Source organism: Pinus tabuliformis, chromosome 8 (genome assembly GCF_031772625.1).
Source record: "Pinus tabuliformis cultivar Carrire ecotype Pingquan chromosome 8, CPIR1, whole genome shotgun sequence".
NCBI classification, from domain to species: domain Eukaryota; kingdom Viridiplantae; phylum Streptophyta; class Pinopsida; order Pinales; family Pinaceae; genus Pinus; species Pinus tabuliformis.
Genome location: NC_142294.1, coordinates 1,504,968,836 through 1,504,974,027, shown reverse-complemented (window position 1 = coordinate 1,504,974,027; position 5,192 = coordinate 1,504,968,836).

Below are 5,192 nucleotides of genomic sequence, written 5' to 3'. Positions count from 1 at the left end.
CAATTGACTTTCCAATTTTCTTAACAAAAAGAGTCACATCATCTAGATAAAATAAGTTATAATTCAATTTGAGAAGGTGTTTAGTTAACTTTTCATACCATGCACGAGATGCTTGTTTCAGTCCATACAAAGCTTTAACCAATTTGCATACCTTTTTCTCTTTGCCTTTAACAACAAAACCTTTAGGTTGAAACATATAAACATCCTCCTTCAAATCGTCATTCAAAAAAGTTGTTTTAACATCCATAAGGTGTATCTTCGAACTATTCTGAGCTACAAGAGAAAACTCAGTTCTAATTGTGCCCCATTTTACTATAGGAGAAAATGTCTCTATGTAGTCAACACCTTCCTCCTGAGCGTAGCATTTTTCTACAAGTCTTACCTTGTAATTATCAATAAAACCATCTACTTTGTATTTGATCTTATACACCAATTTACAACCAAAGGGTTTGACAACTGCAGGAAGATCCACTAACCTCCAAGTTTTATTATTAACAAGTGCATCATATTCCTTTTACATTGCATCCTTCCATTCATCACAATTAACAACTTCTTGAAAACAATTAGGTTCGTTAATTGTACAATGATTTAATTCACAGTCATGAGAACCATTACCTGAATCACCTTTAGAAGACATTCTTGTTTCAAAATTGTCATACTTGCTTGGAACTTTTCTAGCACGTGTAGATATTCATAAATGTTGCTGAAGTGGTTGTGATGGTTGCTCATCTTGAAAACAGGCTCAAGAACAGGCTCTTTAAGAGCAATTTTTTTTCCCGCGGAAACATTATTATCATACAAATTTTATTAAGCACTAAAATTATCATGAGTCAAAGATGGAAGAACCACAGACTGATCCAAAATGGGACCGCCCCCTTTAGTGTGTGGAACAACATTATTAGATTCAAAATAGAACTTCTTAGATGCAAATTTCTCCAAACGAGCGAGTTTCTTATCAACAGTGTAATTACTTTTATTCGATTCAAGGAAAATAACATCTCTAGAAAGAATGAACTTATTATTCTCCTCATCATACAATCTATAAGCTTTGGAAGTAGCATAATATCCCAAGAAAATACATTTGTGACTCCTAGCACCCAACTTGTTGCACTGATGTTTAGGAATTAATGCATAACATAGAGAACCAAAGACTCTAAAATGTTGAACAACAAGAATATTATTATACCACATTTCATGAGGATATTTATTATTGATGAAAGAGGAAGGATAACGATTGCGAATATAAGTTGCACAAAGCACTACTTCTCCCCAAGACATCAACTTAACATTCTTAAAGAACATCATAGATCTAACCATATTAAGAAAAGTTCTAGTCATATGTTCTGCGACGCCATTCTATTATGGATTATAAAGTACGGTAGTCTGATGTTTGATTCCATTGTCCTTCAAATATTGTTCAAAAACATGAGAAGTGTACTCACCACCATTATCAGTTCTTAGAATGCCTATATTCTATTGATTTTCATTGTTAATCATCAAATGACAATTTTTAAAAACATGAAACACTTGTGACTTATTCTTCAAGAAATTCACCCAACACATTCTCGAGTAATCATCAATAAATGTTAGCACATATTTATTTCCATTTGTAGTTGCAACATGCATAGGTCCACATAAATCTGAATGTATGGGACCTATTTTTTGTGAAGATCTAAAAGAAGAACTATGAAAAGGTTGTTTACAATGCTTTCTTAGAATACAAGCATCACAAGGTGTAATCTTTCTTGGAACTGTAGGAAGACCTTTAATACCTTGATTTTTCATAATTTTGATGTTGCCATAATTGACATGACCAAATCGAGCATGCCGCAACAAACTGGGAGAGAGGATATCACTTTGTTGTGCCAAAATAACAAAACTTTCACGAGAATTAGTGGATGAAGTACCATTTAATATTAAAAGTGTACCTTCTTCCACACCGGTCATAACAACGGCATGATCAGATGCTCTTATTATCTCGATGATGCCATCAAATATATGAATAGAATATCCCTGTTGCTGAATATGGATAAGAGACATCAAAATTCACTGAAACTATGGAATATAAAGTACATCCTATAGAAGATAATAGACCCAGTGCCACATGATTTAATTTGAGACTTGTCATCAAAGTAAATAACACCATCAATATTGTCACTGAAAGTTTCAAAAAACTCTCACCTAAATGTCATGTGACAAGTGTCTCCTGAATCCAAAATCCAAGTATCTCTCCATGAAGAAAATGTAGTGTTGAAAACATCATTAATATTAAAGTTACAATGAGAAACAATGTAATGTGAAGACTCTGATGATTTTCCCTTATCTAGTGGTGGTTGATCTTTCTTTTCATTCAATTGTTCTCTCCTTTCACTGACTTTCTCCCAAGTGATTTTACAGTTAGCAAAATTATGACCAATTTTACCAGATCTAAAACATTTGACAGCTGGTCTATCATTAAAATTGCTTTGTTGTCTGTCTCCCTAATTATTTTTCCCACCCTGCCTCTATAATTTCTCCTACCATGACCTCGACTACTTTTATCACCTATAGAAGTTTCAGAATGAAACTTTTGATCCTTTTGTGCAAGGCACAAAGTTTCTACATTAGAGTTAGGTGGAGCCTCTTTCTTCCCAAAGGCTTTTTCTGTCTCTGCTATTTTTCTTACTAGTTTATCAAATGTAATGTCTTGAAGCTGCCGACTAGCTTGGAGAGATTCCAAATAGTTTGAATAGACAGGGTGAAGGAATTTTATAAAAGCTGTGATTTGTAAATCTACTTTAATTCCAGTGGCTTCTATATCATGAAAAATGGCTTTTAGTTTAGAGGCATTGTTTAAAGGATCATTATCCTTGATCTCCAAATTAAAAAACTTTAACAATAACTGAATAATTTCGAGATCTGAGTGTGAATCATGCAATTCTTTCAACTTCTTTAGTGCTTTGAATGCAGTACCACAAGAAATCATATATTTGCTTACCTCTTATGTCACCGATGTAGTTATTAATGCATATGCCTTGTTGTCTTTTGTCTCCAAAATTGTATGCTGCTTCTCATTATCAGGTGGCTCTGGTGCAGTTTCTTTTCCATCACTATCCTTCTTGCCTTGAAAAACTTCCCACAAATCGTTAAAAACAAGGGCACTTTTAAGCTTTCTAAACCACTCTTGATAATTTTCCTTTCCATTAAGAACAACTCCAACTATGGAAACTATTTAAGTCATAATTTTTATGTAGCCAAATATTCTTCAAATCATTTTAAATTCAAAATATATGCAATACTTCTAAAAAGATATAAATTTGTTTTTCCTCTTGTTTTAACAAAGTTGGGTTTATGGTTTAGTGGTAAGTTTCAAAAATGGCCTAGCAAAGAGTTAGGTTCAAATCTTATTAGCCTTCAAAAATAAATTTTATTTTACCAATGGCCTCTTAAAAAAATATGTATTTCAAATCACTGGAAAATTGACCACTCTTTAATTAAAAATTTAATTCAAACCACCAAAAATATACATCCTCATGAGAAAATTGACCACTCTTCAATTAAAATTTCAGCCACCAAAAAATATATATCCTCTTCAGAAAATTGACCACTCTTCAATTAAAAGTTTTACAGCAAATGTTTTTTGTATTCTTCAGAAATCTTTTTGTAAAAAAATTGTATCATTCAAACTTTGTATCCTTTTCATTAAAAACAAATTGTATTCTTCAAAAATATTTCTGTAAAAAACTTGTATCATTTAAACTTTGTATCCTTCAGACATGTCCTGTTTGCAGTAAATGTATCTTGTTATCCTTCATAAATTTTACTCTCATTAAACTCATGTTTAATGTGGTAAATGCAAACAATGTGATTAAACTGTTGTTTACTACAGTAAATGTAATTACTAAAAAAAATTATGCCACTCAAAATCTCCAATCATCTTTGATTATGAGTGAAAGATATGAAACTTATAGAGAGTCAATAGTTTGGGAATCCAACTGGATTAACCTTCTGTTGCACTCTATCTTCACAATATTCATGCTCTACATCTCCTTTACCATAAACCTCAAATACATGGAGTTTAGGAACAACTCAACTAGTGCTTTGATACTACTATACAAGCCCAAATAAACTCCACAATGAAAGAACACAAGGAAAGAGCTTCATATTAATGATAAAATTAATTATTTATTCATGTGCAATCTAGGTAAGAGTGTAATAGATCTAACCTGCAAATATATGATAAAACATTTATACCCAGAAATAACAAGATAGAAATAGATAAAGTTCAGATCTTTATTAATGTAAAAACCATTGAGGTAGGGAAATACCATACAATCACTCCTTATGGAAGGAGAACACTCCACAAGCCATATTCTTATCCCTACAGTAACCCTTGACATCTCTCAATGGGAAGTCTCTAGCCTCTATATAGGATTCATGCATACAATACCATGGGTCATTATCATGGTTCTCTCAATACCATATATCTAATACAATGGGCTCATCACATTATTTCTAAGTACTTGAGGTCCTTTACATCATATGGGTAAACCACTTTATTTGTTACTATGGCCCATCCCATTATTACATTATTCCCCTGGGTACCTCCCACTGTACCCCATACTATTCCCCCTAGGTATACTACATTCCGCCCCCCTTAAACATGTTTCGTCCCCGAAACATAAGAAGAACACAAATAATAATATCTATTCAAAAGAGTAGTCCATTGGTACCATGCATGTGCATCTAGCCATCCATGAGAAAGGTGAACCCTCGATTTAGCTGGTGACTCGCTCGCTTGAGATGGAAGTTGACCTTGGCAGCTCTTATGTGTTGTTGTGTTGTGGGTGGATCGTTTCCCCTCTCTATCTGTCATGTAGGGTTTGTTGTCCTTGTGGCTAATTCATTGCCATCTTGTAGGTTGTTTTCTTACTAGGTGATGTGGGTGGTGATATGCTAAAGTTTTAACCAATGGTGTATCTTACTTTAACTCAACACTTAATTGAGCCTAATTGGTATCTCGTGCATGTTGTGGCACCTATTGTTGTTTCTTATCTTCCAGTATTAATTCAAACACAGATTCCTCATCTGATGTGTCAGACCCTAGAACATCTACTGCTTCAGCCTCCTTGGACTCTACCTGTTTATTGATAGAAATATCATGTAATGTAATTTTCTTCTTTTTATATTAGAGCTTCAGGAATTTCTTCTGC